The sequence below is a fragment of the Antedon mediterranea genome, chromosome 9, assembly GCF_964355755.1.
Source record: "Antedon mediterranea chromosome 9, ecAntMedi1.1, whole genome shotgun sequence".
Lineage (NCBI taxonomy): Eukaryota > Metazoa > Echinodermata > Crinoidea > Comatulida > Antedonidae > Antedon > Antedon mediterranea.
In genome coordinates this window covers 24,750,914-24,768,773 of record NC_092678.1, presented here as the reverse complement: position 1 = coordinate 24,768,773, position 17,860 = coordinate 24,750,914, and the positions used below count along the sequence as shown (strand labels likewise).

The window sequence follows — 17,860 nt, the reverse complement described above, 5'->3', positions numbered from 1 at the left end:
CCGATCTCTCCAATTTATCGTCTGCTGCTGCTACGTCAAACAAAAAGCATTATTTTCTGTGTGTCCTCTAAAAACTGACATTTTTGATCGATATTAATTATGTAAGCTCGTTATTTTGTTTATGATATCTATAAATAAGTTATAAGGAATAATTATATAAATTGTATGATCCTTTTACAGGAGTTTAGTGTAGTTTGTAGACCGTTTTCCCCATGCGGCATTCTAGAGGCTAAGCCTAGCCTAGTAGTAGGCCTAGCCTAAGTCAAGATCCCTCCATGGCCAAGCCATGCGGCGTGTGTGGACGTCCCACAACCGCTGCCTATGTAGTAGTAGGCCTAGTAGGCATATTACTGACTAATTGTTTATTGCGTATTAAGGCTAGGCTATATCGCATTAATACAGGAACTATTTTTGTGGTTTTTCTTGAATAGGTATAGAGAAGAGAGAATTTGTACAGGATAGGCCTAGAGAAGTCATGATATTGATGGTTTTCAATTTCAACAACAATGCCATCAACTGGTCACGTGTGCGAGTGGTGGACATGATGGCAAATATGCAGAGCTTATGCTGAAACATTGGTATGTCTAAGCCTATGCCTAGTGAATTTATAACAAGGCAAGGTACACATGCACTCGCCAACCATAACCAGTAATAGGCCTAGGCCTATATTTTAGTTCGAATTCAGTGGCAAAATTTCATCTGAAAACTTTTTGAGACATTTATGGAATAGGCCTAGGTAGTATCCCCGGTAGTATCTTTAATAATTAATAGTAACTTTATTTTACCAACACATATTTTGAATGAAATTTGCAGACATGTTTGGGCATTGTCACTAAATGCACCTTGTCAATTGTATGAAGTAATATATGACCCCCAGAAGATGTGCATCATTTAAAAATAATTAATACGCATGTTTGAGTGGGTTATGGGTCACTTTAACACAAAAGTACAGTCATGGTGCGTCATTGTTTTCTAAAAGACCAGTTTGCACCTGTACTGTTAAACCCTATGTTGATAATGTCTATAACTACAGTGTATTAATATCTTGTATCATTTACAGTTTTAGGAGTTATGCTTTTTAGAGAGTCTTTTTAGTGGTCTAACTAGAAGGCAGTTGGACATGCAAGCACACACTAGGTAAATACAACATGGTAATGCCTGCCAGGCTGGCTTAATACAAGCTGAAGTCTTGACTAATAGAAGGGGTGAGTTTAAATCTATCTGCAATTTTGTTTGTTTTGTTTCAAAACTGTTAAACCTTTTAATTTGATGTTGAAGAATAAATTAAGCTTAATATTGAGGGCAAGTCTAATTTATCGTATCTTATATAGAGAAACATGAATAATTACTTATCTTAACGTGAGTTGGTGAAGACAAAAAGATGTTTAAATCAAGGCTAGACTACTACTACTAGATGCTACTCAAGTTTCACCTGCTGGAAATACAGGTATTTAAAATAACTTGTTAACTTGTTTCTGATTATAAATAAATACACATTTAATCAAGGTATAAATATACATGTATATCATTTGGTTTGTTATAAATATACACACATTTAATGTGTAATAGAATTCATGACAGCAAAAATCCCATTAAAGCTTATAGTGGTCAACTTCAGAATTTTATTCACACCAAGTGAATCCAATGAGGCAACAGCATCATTCCTATAGAGGACACAAACAAGATTTATTTTATTTATTTAAACAATATTTTACGAGGGTGGTCCATCTAGCCGAAGCTGTAACAATAAAAATTAAATTAAAATAAATATAATTTGTAAAGATAAAATAAAGCACAATCTTGTCTTTCATTTTATGATTTTCTTTTTTTCTTTTTCAGCTTACACAAGATGGACAGCTTTATTTATTTTGTTATTTTTGTGTTATATTTTTTAAGACATAAATTATAAATAAATAATTAAAATAAAATAAACCGTATACATTTTAAATACAACTATAAATTAGCAAATCCTCACTAGCAATGAACAAGTAAGTGTAATGTTTTTAAATGATTTGGGAAATTTTTACAAATACATTTCAAATTTCACCCTATCTAGGGGTTCCTTGATATCATGATTTGAACTAAATTTCTCTATTTTTCTTTTACATGGTATCAAATTATACATTCATTTCAGATCACATTTAATACAGTAATTGTTTAATTTAAAATGATTTGTTTTTGCTGGTGAGGTTCTTTCTCTTGTAGTGTGCATTAGCAAATCCTCATTAGCAATGAACAATTTCTAAGTATAAAAATCTAAATCAAAAATTCTATATATTATTTTTCTTATAATAAAAAAAAATAATATGTTTCAAATTTCCTAAAAATATAACTAATTGTTATTAATTTCATTGGGGTTTACTTTTCTCATAACGCAGAGTGTGATCCCTTATACTGTACCATGATTGATTTAATTTTTCTCTATTTTTGGTTTTCATGGTATTAAAATAAATCAAAATTTAATATGTTTGTAGCAAACATTGCTAACAAATTTGACCTAAAGTAATTTATTTTAATATCAAGATTTGTTTTTGCTGATGAGGTTCTTTTTTCTCTTGGGTGCAATTGTAAGTCAGAACCCAACATTAGCAATGATCAAAATAAGTGGAATTTTATGATAATTTCGGTGTTTATTTTTGCCAACTTATTTGCTCAATATCACCTCAAATTTAATTCTAAATTCTCTCAGAATGTATTCACTTTTGAGGGTAATCTCAGATACCATTATTTATGTTTTATCTATTTTCGTTTTTTTATTTGTAAAAATAAATTTATTGCAAAGGAATTACTGTATGTATCAAAATTGTAATAGAATCCTTGATACCATTATTTATTTTAATTTTAAATTTTTCCTTTTTTTTGGTAAATGGTATCGTAAATATAAAAAAAAAAAAAAACAAATAGGAAAATTATGTTTGCTAACAGGGTTCTGTTTACTCTTGCTTTGGTCCTTGGTGCAATGTTTAGAGTTCAAATTGTGTACACTCATTAGCATCTGACAAAATAACTGTATTATTATTTCTTTAAAATAAAAGGCCATTTAGCAATTTTTTAAATATAAATTTAATTTGTATGTACCCCGCAGAATGTATTTACATCTGTGGATGTCACAGTTAAGCCCTGGTACCATTATTTTTTAGATTTTCTGTTTTGTTTTACATGGTATCAAAAGAAATCATTTAAAATTAATATTTATTAGATTAATTCTCTAACTTAAAATTTATTTAAATTTAGTTATTTGTTTGTGCTGATGAGTTTATTTTCTTCTTTGTACAACTTTTACAAGTACCGTACTTGCTTGAATAAGCTATCGTTTGAGTGAGTGCGCACTTTAGTAACCACCTTCTTTTTGTAAGCACTTTCTTAGAATTGCGCCTTTGGTATATGCATGGTTTTTTCCATGCGTTTCCTACATCTCACAAAAATTTACTATAATCGTAACATGTGTCATTCCCAAAAGTTTTCTGCAAAAAGCACTGTATAAATTCTGTGTATTGACAGTAAGTATGGTAACTTGCATATAAAATGAGGGTGTGGGGCATCTATTTTAATATGTATATTTAAAGTTGTTTTTAACTGTGTTTGTTGATCACTTGGAATTGAACCAATGGGAAGGTACCACACACACTAATGATGTCGGAGAGAGCTGCTGCATTATGTAAAGATGTTTAAAGGGTATGTCTGCAGTATTCAATTTTAAATTTTATAATTTATGAATGTGCAACTAGAATCAAACATGGTTCTCCGCAGGATGATGAATCATTTTCATTGGACCTAAGACGGAAATATATATCTATTAATGTTTTAAGACATTTTTAAAAAGTTTTCTTTTCTCTAAGGAATAATTTAAATGTTCTAGTTGAACTTGTATACTCCTTTAATTATCGTATTGAAATTGTACAGCACTTTGGTCTTCTTTGTGCTTTATAAATCTATTATAAGTATAGTGTAATGTTATTCAGTAATATTACAAACAAGATTTGATTTATCAAGCAAAGTAGACAAGCCCAACCACTCCTGTTTGCTTCATTGAGTTCATAACAGTAGAGAAATGGTAGCATAAATGGACATATTATGTTTACAGCGATATTTTCACAATCCGCCAGAATGATATCTTTTTTTTTGTATTGTTAACCGTTTATACTTGTTTTTTATGCGTTATGTTTTCTGGAAAATTAATGAATATAATATGAATATATGAAATTCTTTTAAAACAATCTAACACTGAATAACTAATTACTATTGTGTATTATTGTATCTTTTTTAGAGATTCACTTCTACCAATCAAAGAAGACTTGGATCGGCCGGAAATTTCAAGATCAACAAACATTTACCTGTATAATTGCCATTGTAGAATTGTTAAGTGAAGTGGAATGGAACTTAATGAAAAACAATATTTGTTTGGCTATTTGTTTAAATTTTAATAAAATTGACTAAATTGTGATTTCTGAAAATTATGATTTAAAAAATTTTGGCAATTTGGTTTTCCGAAATATATACCATTTATTTATATTTATATCATTTTATAATCTGGTATATTTAAAACTAAATATAAATTGAAAGGCTAAATTTTGTTTTAGCAAATCCAATTATTTGTTATTATTATTATTTTAGCAACTCCAATTATTTGTAAAAATTTGTTTTGGTTTTTATTACACAATTTTGTATCTAATTGCATTTAAAATAAAATTCAAAATTTTACATTATTTAGGTTTATCCTGACATAAGTATAAAATTGAATTCCACTTCACTGTGTATTTTTATATTATATATTTATTTATGATGTATTTAATTTCAGATTTTTTCCAAACTCTAAACATTGTACAAAAAAAAATGCACCTCTCTGCACACCCCCTGTGTGCCCCACTACACCGATGGGTGTCGGCCTGCTTGGCTGCATGGTGGATGCTTCCTTGGGTCGTGTTCGTTGCTCCTGCTAATTGGTGAGTTTACTTTGAGATTTTCTATGGAGGTTTTTGATACTTGTTTCATGTTCTATGTAAACTACATTTTGACCAAATGCTTGTGAGAGTCCTTTACAGTCCTTTGTGGTGTTGGCATTGTGGCGGTGGCACCATCATCAGTGTATGGGTTTTGAAACTAGACAAATCAGGAGTAAATAACTTAATAAACTGGTTTCAGTATGTCTTCAGGTTCTATTTCCAATTTGAATAATTTAATAACTCAAAAGACTTTGCGTGCATGTACCGAAAAAAATGTTTGAACTTTTGGTGGTTAGACAAACTTTGTGTGATACATTCCTCTTTGATCTGGCTAAGTAAGCAGGCAGGAAGTTATACGATACTATTCTCAAAGTGTGCTTGATATATTTATCCCCAAGATATGGTACCAATTTAATTAACAATAATATAATTTAGCTATATTTCTGTTTTTAAATTTAAAGTTCATACCAACAATTCACACATTACACACAATACAAAAATATAAAAATGTTGTATTTGCAACACAAAATGATTAAAATTACTGTTTAAAATATAAAAATTTCATTCAAAACTGAGCTGCCTATAAGGAGGAATTTAAAACTTAACTGCATGTAAGGTGCAATTTAAAACTTAGCTGCATATAAGAGGAAATTTAGCTGCCTGAAGGGGCAATTAAATTTAGCTACCTATAAGGGGAAATTTAAAACTTAGGTGCCTGTAAGGGGAAATTTAAAACTTAGCTGCTTATAAGGGTCAATTAAAACTTAGGTGCCTATAAGGGGCAATAAACTTGGGTGCCTATAAGGGGCAATTTAAAACTTAGGTGCCTATAAGGGGAAATTTAAAACTTAGGTGTCTGTAAGGGGAAATTTAAAACTTAGGTGTCTGTAAGGGGAAATTTAAAACTTAGGTGTCTGTAAGGGGAAATTTAAAACTTAGGTGTCTGTAAGGGGAAATTTAAAACTTAGGTGTCTGTAAGGGGAAATTTAAAACTTAGGTGTATGTAAGGGGAAATTTAAAACTTAGGTGTATGTAAAGGGAATTAAATACGTAGCTGCATGTAAGGGGAATCTTAAAACTTAGCTGCCTGTAAGGGGAAATTTAAAACTTAGCTGCCTTAAAGAGGAAATTTAAACCTTAGCTGCATGTAAGGAGAAATTTAAACCTTAGCTGCATGTAAGGGGAAATTTAAACCTTAGCTGCATGTAAGGAGAAATTTAAACCTTAGCTGCATGTAATGGGAAATTTAAACCTTAGGTGCCTGTAAGAATGAGCAATTTAAGTTTATCTCTTTATTAACTTAAACTAAGGATTAAATAAATGTAACATTTTTTGTTGCAAATATAATAAAAACAATTTTATAAATATTTAACTTAAACTCATAAATGCATATTTTAATTTATTTTGGTCAAACAAATTTAAGGAGAAGCCATTAATGTAATTAAACATTTAAATATAAATAATTTATTGAATATTTTGTAAAACATCATTCATCATTCAAATGTATTTTCTACCAAAACAAACAATAATAATAAATTACTGTAGCTAGAAATAGTTAAAATGCTATTATATTTAAGTAATGTTAAAGAAATATATTATTACAGATTTTATTTTCCTTGAATTTAATTGAAGATTTAATTAGGAAAAGCCCGAAAATGTAAACTCAAGCTAGGTAATGTTTTGCTAGTTCAATTTAATAACTAAATAAATTTAGATGTATTTTTAATGTTAGGTATTTAAATAGAAGTCTTCTAATATTGTATTGATATTTATTAATATTAATGAGAATTTTAAGCAATGCTGTTGTATGTGGTTGTCTAACCTATCGGCATACTCCTAACCTAATCCTCCTGATGTACTATAACTTCATTTAAAATATCTTAATAAAAGGTAAAATATAAGTAATAAAAACTTTACGTATATGCATAATTTTATTTAATAACTACATTTCAAATATCTTAATAAAACGTAAAATATAAGTAATAAAAACTTTACGTATATGCATAATTTTATTTAATAACTACATTTCAAATATCTTAATAAAACGTAAAATATAAGTAATAAAAACTTTACGTCTATTTGTGACCCGATCTGGCAAAACCCTACTTTTGTCGGAAATATTCATTTTGTATTTTTTTATATATTTGGATTATTTGAATCATAAGCTTTGCAATGGTGTTTATTTCATAAAAATTGAGTAAATATTTAAAAAGTTATTATATTTTAAAAACTTACAAATCATTCAATTAGTTTACGAGAAAATCGCGTTTGAAGTTTGCAATGAAATTCTTTTTGATACGCGCTGAAAACTCACTCCGTAGCAACGCGCTATTTTGGTCTAAGGCACAATGACGTCATACCAGGAAGTGTGTGCGATATAGCAGCAGCGTGGACACTATGGTCAATTTGACTGATTTCAGACGCCGTTTTAACCTATTTAGTCACTCGAATTAACTATTTTGCCCTATTGAAAAGCAGCATTATAACTACCAAGCTAATGTTAACTGGTTTCGGAAGTGTTTACGATATCAACGGCAAAAAACCAAGCAGGCCTAGGCCTAGGCGCGCCTATTCAGATTTTCGCCGTCATCGCCTGTATTAAGACCTACTGATGATGTTCATCAGGCCGTGTATGGCAGCGGTGCATCGACACGGGGGCTAGCGTTAGTCTAGACAAGTTAGGCGCCTTGCAGAGTCACAGCTAACTGCAAGCTAACATTACACTGTATTGACGATTACATTTGTTTTTTTTTTATAACGTGGAAGATTCGCTTTGATGTTTGGGCTTGAATCCAATGATTTAAAAAAACATTTAATATGAAAGGAATGGACAATAAATTAAATAAATGATTAAGAGCCGATTGGATATATAAAATGTATAAATAAAACTATTGACAATAATATAAAGCTAGGCCCGGTAGTAGTAGTAGGCCTACAACATAATAAAATTAGGCCTAGGGCCTACTAGCCCAAAAAAATATAGAAAATACAATTGAATTTATGACGTGAATTGTTTTTGACTTGTCTATTTTACTATGGAATAAACAAATACACACTACAGCTATTGCAGAACACTTTACTTTGAATATTAAAATCGTTTTTATTCCAATTTACGACATGCTGTGTGTACAATAAAAATAACCTCACAAAAATGTAAACAACTTTTTATTTCCGCGCGTAGAGCGTATAACATCTAGCGCGTTGACCAATAACGTTTGTTATTGCGATGATGCGCCATAGCAACACACGCAGTTCGCTGTTCCAGAAACTTCGAAGAACCGAATTTTCTGAAATGATGTCATAGTAAATCAAAGTTTTCATTGGTTCCTTCTTTAAACTCCGCCCTAAAACTTCCATATTTGGAATGTCAAATGGATGAGCTTTATTTTGATGTGTGACCTTTCAACATTGTGCAGCGAACTGGCGATCAAAATGTCGTAAAACTCGGCAACTTTCAACTGAATTTACGCACAATTTTAGCGTAGATCGTGAATAAATTGTTAGGCTTGAGGAAAATACATGTTTTTAAAACTCTCTTTTTTCATAATTTTAGTTAAATTTCGGGAGTTTAAATAAGGTAGACGTATTCTTAGATAGTGAAATATTTCGAAAATGCAAAAACATGTAATCTGCCAGGGTAGTCGATTTGGACGTATTTTGACTGATTACGTGAATTTTGAATTGCCGACAAAGAGAGGGTTTTGCCAGATCGGGTCACATTTAATTTTGTTTACTAATAAATAAGTATATTTTGCAAGTTACCTAATTGTAATATTTCCCAATCGTTTTTAATTGGTAAATTATATAAATATATTTAAATGTAAAACTTAGTAAATTAATAGTACTGTAATAACATTTAATATATTAAAATAATTTATAATTTTAACACTAAACTTAGTAGTTGTGTGTACAATGAAGTATATATATACAATTTTACTTTTAATATTCCTTTAAAATTCATTGTCTTTGTAAACAATTGATATAAAGCTATTTTACTAATTTAATTAATATAATTTAATTATTTAGACTTAGTGTACTTGACTTAATGTGTACATGATTTAATTACATAGCATTTAAAATTAAGTTTAACTTCAAAGTTTTGTTTTGGTTGAGTTTATACATACATACATACTTAATTTATACAGTGAACAGAACATACATAGTTGGTACCATATCTGAAGGGTAATGAGTCAAGCAGTATAACAATTACACTGTGCTGTCCTGAAAACGAACAAGTCGTTAGGTTTGGTATTACCAGAGAGTTAACCTTATTAAATTATTTAATCCAAATTTATGTACTGCACAATTTGTTTTCTTGAGCTAATAATAAAGTATCAAAATTATTGTCCAATTTTCTGACACCAGTTTGGCTTTATTTTCACAACAAAAGAATGGGTGCGTTTGTGTCGTGCGAAGCTATGACGAGCTTCGTTCAACATAAATGCGTCTAGTTTGATGTTTTGGGAATTTAGTCTTAGGACCTCTTACCTTTTGAACTGTAAATATTAATATGCAATGTAACCTTCTTTTTATGTTTAAAATAATATAGTTGAATGTATATCAAAATTGGTCAAATTTCTTTATTATTCATAGATTTTTTAATGTCAAAATTCTTTTATTAATCATGTCTCTATTCATGTTTTTTAAATATATTTTTTTAATATCAAAATTTTAATATAAACATTATATTCAACTATTAATTCCTATGCTCAAATAGCATATAACTCCACTCCTGAGAATGTCCGGTGTGCCCAGGGCGATTCCCTCATGTGTCAGCGTCCCTGCATTGGAGTATTGGGTTCTCACTTGTGTTTGGTCTCTCTGTAGTTTATATTGAACTTTAATCATGTTCGATTGAAACTTGTGTCGTATGACTTTCTAGATGTCTTAGAGCACTCTTGCTGCTTGGCGATTGTGACTGATGTGACATATTTACTGTGTAGTTGAGTGGGTTAAGCCATTGGCGTAGTGGGGCACATAGAGGGTGTGGCAGAGAGGTGCATTTTTTTTTTTTTTGGCTCGAACAAATAAACACCAACACACTACGTATATTGGTTTATCTTTTATTAAGTGACTGACCTCCAACCGCCAGAGGGCGCCCTTTAAAAACCGCCCTCTATATTGCAGCTAGTTGCTAGAAGGGCGCCCTCATCAAATAAAAAAATTGACGTAGAGGTCCCTTACAGAGGCCAGTTTTAATCAGATGAGGGCGCTCTCCACACAAATAACAATATAGAGGGCGCACAACGAATAAAAAACGCCCTCATAATTCTAAAAAAAAAAAAAATCGGCGTAGGGTTCTTTACAAACTAATTTTTAACCAGATGAGGGTGCTCTCTATGCAAACAACAATACAGAGGGCGCCCTATGAAATATAAAAACACAATCTTAAAAAAAAATCGGCGTAGGAGCCCCTTGCAAAGCCACTTTCTAATACATGAGGGCGCCCTTTTACCAATCACAATATAGAGGGCGCACTTGATATAGAACGCCCTCATTTAACACAAAGATAGTAGTACTGCACTAATTTTTTTTCAAAGATCAAATGAGAGCGCTTTTTAAACTAGCAGTAGAGGGCGTCCAATGGAAGAAAAAGTAATCAATCCACATACCTGTATCTTAGCCTTCTTTCTGGCTGCCAGTAACAGTAACGTTTAAACAACTTACCTTTACAAATACGCCTATCACTCTACCGTAATTAAAAACAATACGCCTACCACTAACTTTAACTAAAATCGTAGGAATATCTTAAAAGTATATTATGCTAACAAGATTAAACAGTTTCTAGATTATTTAGAAAATAATAAAATGTGAAATAAGATAAAATATAGTATGAATGCCTACAGGATTAAAGCATAAAAAAATAATAAATGTGAAATCAGATGATAAAATAAAGCCTACATATATATATGCCTACCATTCTAATAAAAATACAAAAATACAATCATAATGAACAGTTTTGAAAAATAAATGCAAAATTGATGCAATGCTGAAATTCTTATGCCTATCACTAAAGATATGCCTATACTATAACTTAAATAAAGTGAAAAAATAACAGGGATTAAGACTTTATTGAGGTTGGGACTATATTACAAATATAATGACACTTGAACCATGTATTTATACCTCCATGGTTGAACCGAGCAGCTGGATCGCGGATGATAATAATAATACAGTATATAATATACAGTGAAAATCCCTGTACTAAAGTACAGGGATTTTCACCTGTTATATGAAGTGTGTAAACTCGGTCAAAGAAAGCTATATTCTGGCGACATTTTTGATACATGATCGCGAAAATGTATCTTTCACTTCAAAGGATATGAAACCAAGTTTCCATTTCTGTTTCAACTGAAAGATATAAAAAAAATAATAATTTAGTGAAATATTAGATAATTTTGTTTTTCTGCTCCTTTTTTTTTACTTTGTTTTTTCACACCTAATTTCAATTTAGTGTCAGCAATAAAGTATTTAAAGTATAGCCATGCTTGCATCACCAGATGTTTTATACAAATTGTATGTAAATTAGAACTTTGCATGCTTGAGCAAATTGTTAGTTCATTTGGCATGTGTGGCTTGTTGTGGAAAGCATGGAGAAGCCTATAGTACAATGTTTTACAGGAGCTGACTCAAGCCTGCATTGAGCGAGGCTATAGTTAACTGAGCTGGAGCTGACTAAAGTCTAGGCTTACTTAGAAGCTTGTCTGCAGTTGATTCCAGCAATGACACATACAGACGGTGAGTCAAAATAACTGAGTATACTGTAGTAGTTTACTAGTAAAATTTTAGAGATAATTGTTGTCCAGCATAATTATCAAGTTTCGCAGACCTAATGGTACCACACCATCATGGATAGACCAGCTACTGTAGGACCGTATCCGGATATTTGCCCGTATCCGGATATTTACCCCCTGGACATTTATCCCCCGGAAAACTACCCCCCGGACAACCACCACCTGGACAACTACCCCCTTAGGACAACAACCCCCTTAGGACAACTACCCCCTGGACAATTACCCCCTAGGAACAATTACCCCCCCCCCCCCCCCTGGGGTAATTACCCTGCGGACAACTAATATACGAAAAGGGAGACCCAAATAAAGGTCTCCCTTTTCGTATTGGGTCTCGTGTCAGGTCTCTGGTCTCGGGTCTCTAGTTTCGAAACACCCGTTAAAAACAGATGATTTCATTTTTACAGAAACCGGTCCTATATATTTGTCTACTTTTGGATTGGGGTCCTAAGGGAGGGGGTGGTTGTCCGGGGGTAGTTGACCGGGGGTAGTTATCCTAAGGGGGTAGTTGTCCTATAGTGCAATAAATTGAAATATTTTTTAACAACCCTTGTAACACCCTGGCAATATTCTAAGCAATGATGCTATGACGATTGTATTTTGCACTGAAAACCATTGAACCATACATTACCTTCATGTGTAGCTGCAACAGCTAACTTAGTTGTATTTTCATCTATTCCTTAGCTGGTTTCTGCAAAAATATAGAGGAAAATAATTCTAAATTATGTTTCCCAAATTACTTTAAAATGTTGTGAATCTGCAATGCAGCAATATTATTCACAAAGAATTAAATTTTATAAAAAAATAAATATTGTAGAAATTCTACATCTGGCAATTCCGAAACATGAGGGCATGTAGTTTAGGCCTCGTTGCTCATACATGGTTATTTCTTATGCATCCATACATATGTTCAGAAAAAAATTAACCAAATTTTAAAAGAAACAATAACATAGACCTATGTTATTATATAAGTTACTATATATATATATATTAATAACACAAGTTATTCTACGCCTATGTTATGGTCGGTAGCACAGGAACATGATTCGCTGATTATTAAATAGAGGGTGCTATATTTGCCACTGAAAATGTTGGCAGTTTTAATGGCCTTTGCACTAGTATTGGAGGGTTTGCAATTAATCATGTTGATTAAAACAACTTGCTAAATTGCTGTGGAACAACATTTTTAAGAAAAAAAAAACAAATTGTAAACTATATTTTATAAAATTCAACTTACCATTGATTTTAAGTTTCTGCAATTTTTTTTTTCTATAAACGGTGATTCGAAAATATCTAGGTCAAAAACTGAGGTTGAATGTCGACATAGTTCCTGCAAGATATAGAGACAATAGAAATCGGAACATGTATCTAATTGTAATGTTACTAATATCATTATGTTTAAAAAAAAAATAGAATGGACATGCAGGGCTCGATTTATCTTTTTCATGTTGCTAGCCCACTGGGCTAGTTCACTGTAAATTTCACTAGCCCATACATTATTTTACTAGCCCACTCTTATTATCGCACCGTGATAGCAGGGCCGCCATATAAATGAATTCAGGCATTTTGTACAATAGAGGGCGCACTAATCTAAACGCTCGAGAATTGCTACACATTTACGTACATACATACTGTATTAAACTATTATTGCATGAAAAATTACACAAAATTGTATTTCTTTATTGTTCACATAAAAATTAACTTTGCGTCGCGACGCATAGTCTATTTCATGCTCACCATATTCACAGAATCGATTTTTTGAGGTCTTTTTGTTGTTGGGCTTCAACCTCTACCCTTCCTTTCCCTCTCCCCCTACCCTCCCTTTCCCTCTCCCACTACCCTCCCTTTCCCTGCACAGAATTGATTATAAAAGCCAGTTGGGAAATACCAATTTACCTGGTTGCAAAATCTGTTTTGGACCAGTTAAGAAAACAACCAGCCTATACTGAGTTTGTGCTTGAAAAACCAGTTGACCTGATGGGGAAAAAACCAGTTGGGGAGACCAGTTGGGAAAACCAGTTGACGTTATGGAAAAAAAACAGTTGGAAAAACCAATTGGAATAACAAACCAGTTGGACCAATTGAAAACCAGTTGGAAAACCAGCTGACCAGTTGAGAAAACCAGTTGGAAAAACCAACCAGTTGGACCAATTGAAAACCAGTTGGAAAAAATAGCTGACCAGTTCAGAAAACCAGTTGAACCAATTGGTATCAGTTGGACCAGTTGAATACCAGTTGTACCAATCGGAATTTCCAACTGGTCTCAACTGGAATTTTCACCTGGGCTAGCCAAGAAAACTAATTAGATTCTGTCTACCAGCTAGGCTAGGCCTAGCCTAGAGCCTATTATTATAGTAGGGTAGCTAGGATAGACCTACCTACCCTAGATCGCAGTATCTAGCTAGGCCTAGATGGCGATGCCAAACGATGGCTTTTGATTCTATCTAGGCCTACGCATATTATAAAATATGGCCTCCTACAGGGATAGAGCCAGCCACCCGGCCCTACAAAATATCCCTAGCTTTGATCTGTGACAACCAGGCCTGCTGACAAGACTAGACAAGTTATTTTTAACATTGACAAAATTCTACTACATTTGGCCAATCACAGTTCGTTATTTATGGTCATATTTTTGTGACATATTTGACCTGATAATGAAGCTCCGCCTACTTCACAATAACCTGGATGACAAAAACATAAATGGCCAATCATAATTCGGGAAATTTGCTTGATTATGAGAGGCTCCGCCTACATCATCACTTGTTATGGCCACAGCAGCGCGCGAGTGGTTTTTTTTGCTGATGTTGCCAAGACATGTCTTTTATGCTGGAGTTATTTTCATGAGGTCATTTCGTCCCAATTTCGAGTTCCCACAACCTACTAGCCATCCGGGCTTAAAGGAAGATACTTTAGGTAGCCCGGAGCTGTTTTTACTAGCCATTGTACGCCGGGCTAGCACTAAATCGAGCCCTGGACATGGTCAAGCACCGCAGTAAGAGAAGTGGGCGGGTAGCCATTAGTACAAGGCCAGCATGTGGATACCTATGTACCAGACCGCTCTGCAGCGACACCTGTGGCCATCAAAGACCACACTCTGGTTGGTCTAGCACTATCTATTCTGACAAATGGGCTGTATATATAAGAGTGATGGGGATTTTCCAGGATTGCGGATCATCGAACCATTAACCATTCCTGTCATTTGTTAAATCCAGGAGACGACAGGACCCACCCCTATTTAAAATGTCCAGTCTTATTTTGGAACAAAGTGATGGCCAAGCTAAAGGCAATGAGGGGAGTAAAAAGAGAATGGTGGCTCAGTGAATATCTGGATGAACTCATGTGGAGATTTCACAATATTAGGGAAAAATCAAGCATTGCTTGATGACATCATCGAAATGTTTAAAAAAAAAAAGTTTAAATCATTTTAATGTTTATTAATAAACTAACAATATATTGTATTTTAATTTTTTATTATTAATAGTAAAATTTATTTTTTAAATTAATAAAAAAATAATAAGGATGATGAAAACAAATTCCTCAGCAGGGATTGAACCAGGGACCTCTACTGTGTAATGCACTTGTCAATTGTATGACGCACTATACGACCCCCGGGAGTGGTGCGTCATGTACAAATAATTAATGACACAGGGGTGCGTCAAAGAACCCAAATGGTGCGTCTCCTCAATGTTCAATGGTGCGTCAATGTCCGTCACTTTACCACCGACCCGCTCCACCCAAAAAGCCTGAAAACAAGGCCTTGACGATTGCGGAGGGGCGGCCAGGTTGTACATTGTCACGCTTGAGAGCGTCATCACTCGCGCCCTCTATCGGCCAAACTGGAAAATGACATAATATTTGTATTATAAAAATAGCCGTTCCAATCTTTGTGTGATTGTGATCGCACGAGAACGTTCCTAGCCGGCCTGATTAACATCGATCGACAACCCTGGTGCGCCTCCATAGCACCAGACACGCGTATTAGTTTGAGATTTTTGATATCACACCGCATGCACTGCAGTAGTCGGGGTCAACAATCGTCAGTGAAGGTACGTCAAAAAGACAGTCGTGGTGCGTCATAATTCACTAAAAGGTCCGTCGCTAATTTAAAAATAGGTGCGTCATTGTCTAGTAAAGGTAAGTCACTTTTTTGACGCAGGGGTGCGTCATGGTATACAAAGGTATGACTCACATCGGACAAATGACGCACCTCACCCGGGGGTCGTATAGTGCGTCATACAATTGACAAGTGCATAAGGCTGGACATATGCTCCATTACACCAAAGTCACATTCACAAGGGTGTAGTGAAATTTGCCTAATCATACAGAGCATTAACACAAAAATAAAATTTATTTTCAATTCAAGATAAATCTTAAACTACTTATTACTCCTTACTTACACTAGTAGTAGGCGGAGGTATGCACTCTCGGAGTGCCTTTCTTAAGTTCTAGCTAGGCCTAGTTACTATTATTAATATTAATTAGTAATTTATAAATGTCAATTTTTTTTTCAAATTTTTATGTTGAGGCTAGGCCTATAATAAATATAAAATGTGTACTATAAATATTTAAGAAATTTATTTTAAACTTGCATGCATGTACATGGCGGGTGAATGTTAGTTAGGCTACTTACTAGTACTAGGCCTAGTAGTAGTAGGTAGCCTAACTAACATAGGCTACCTACTAGTACTAAGCCTCTAGGTAGTCCAATTAACATCTACCTGCTGACTGAGCGGTGGTGATGTTGAGTGACCGCGAAGTTAGGTGTGATGATAGTAAAGTAGTGCCAGCACCCCTACTTTTTATAATGGATTAATCCTAAGAAAATATACGGAACCAATTAAGTACAAATTAAAAACCACTTAAAAAATCGATTCGGTAACTTCTAAAATATAAGGAATTCTGTTAGCCTTAGGCTAAAAATAGCACCGAATTTTCACAGAAATAATCGCTTTCTTTTATATATGATTAATAGAAAATTATAATTAACTGTTATTTTTATATAAAACTATGATTAATTTATAAATTTCAAATTAAAAATGTCCGATTTTAATGGATTTTAAAATAGAAATTAATCTCACCAACGCCATTTCGTATTTACCACGCAGAAAGTGTCACGTGACTGTCCAGTATCTAGAAGAAAAAAAAGATAAATGAATTCCAGAATTCATAATTTACCAGTAAATAAATATATCATTAGCACTATAGGAAAATGTAATATGTTTGGTCGCATTCATTATTTAAATGATTTTTATACAAACTTGTACTCGGCACCCTCATTTGAAAATAATATGACACCCATATCGATGATGGGCGTAGTAGGACTAGGCCTACATCACATCACACTGCTGGTATCGAAAATGCAAGGGCCTAGATAGGCCTAGCAAAGCACCTGTTTTATTTTAATTAAACTGAAGTCTACTTATGTCACAACAATGTTTCAGGACTCTTAAAGATGTATATTATATATATACTATGTGTAGTATGCGCCTTCTCAAATTATTAGGCTTATATACTTACTTTTATTATCTTTTTGATGGTGGAAAAAAGTCAAGCAGCAGAGAAAGAAGAAACGAAATCAGCGCAGACGATTGAAAATCAGAAAAATCCCGTGATCTGATTGGTCAATAGTCAGAAAGAGACTTCGGATCCACTCGTTAGTATCCGATCCGATTTTTGTCGAAGTTGCGCAGGCGCAATACGTGTTATCATTTTCTTGTTTGTTTTTGTTTTAAAAAAGGGTTCTTTTGGTTATTAATAAGTTTATGAGTTTTTGTACTAATTTTATTAAAAATAAAATGCAGGACATCTTCCAAAAATGAATTTTTGTCGGAACTTAGCTGTCAAAATATTGACGTTAATGGCGCTCTTTTTTATTTATATTGTGACTACTGACGCGTGAACAGGTTAGGATCATATTAATTTACGTCCAGTATCGCCCGGTAGGTATTTATGATATAAAATGTTATCAGGTACATGCTAACATTTAATTTGATTTTATTGTGATATTCAATTGTACGTTTTATAAATGTTTAATGTTAAAAACTGTCAAAATACTAACAGTATTCGGTTTAATATTCCAATATTGAATACCGCCCTCTGTGATAAGTGATGTTTTGTGGTGGAGTG

General features: G+C 33.1%; 2 long non-coding RNA genes across 2 annotated transcripts; one reads left to right on the top strand and one right to left on the bottom strand.

The window, feature by feature from the left end:
* The first annotated feature begins 34 nt into the window (after positions 1-34).
* On the top strand, positions 35-1,379 carry LOC140058963 (uncharacterized). The gene is made up of 4 exons (XR_011847085.1): positions 35-101; positions 432-578; positions 1,061-1,205; positions 1,332-1,379. It is a non-coding gene; the product is annotated as an uncharacterized lncRNA (long non-coding RNA).
* Positions 1,380-10,276: 8,897 nt separating this feature from the next.
* Positions 10,277-17,309, bottom strand: LOC140059492 (uncharacterized). Its single transcript, XR_011847205.1, has 5 exons — positions 17,252-17,309; positions 16,813-16,864; positions 12,972-13,064; positions 12,366-12,425; positions 10,277-11,294 (listed from the first exon to the last, which is right to left on the bottom strand). It is a non-coding gene; the product is annotated as an uncharacterized lncRNA (long non-coding RNA).
* Between the last annotated feature and the right edge of the window lie 551 nt (positions 17,310-17,860).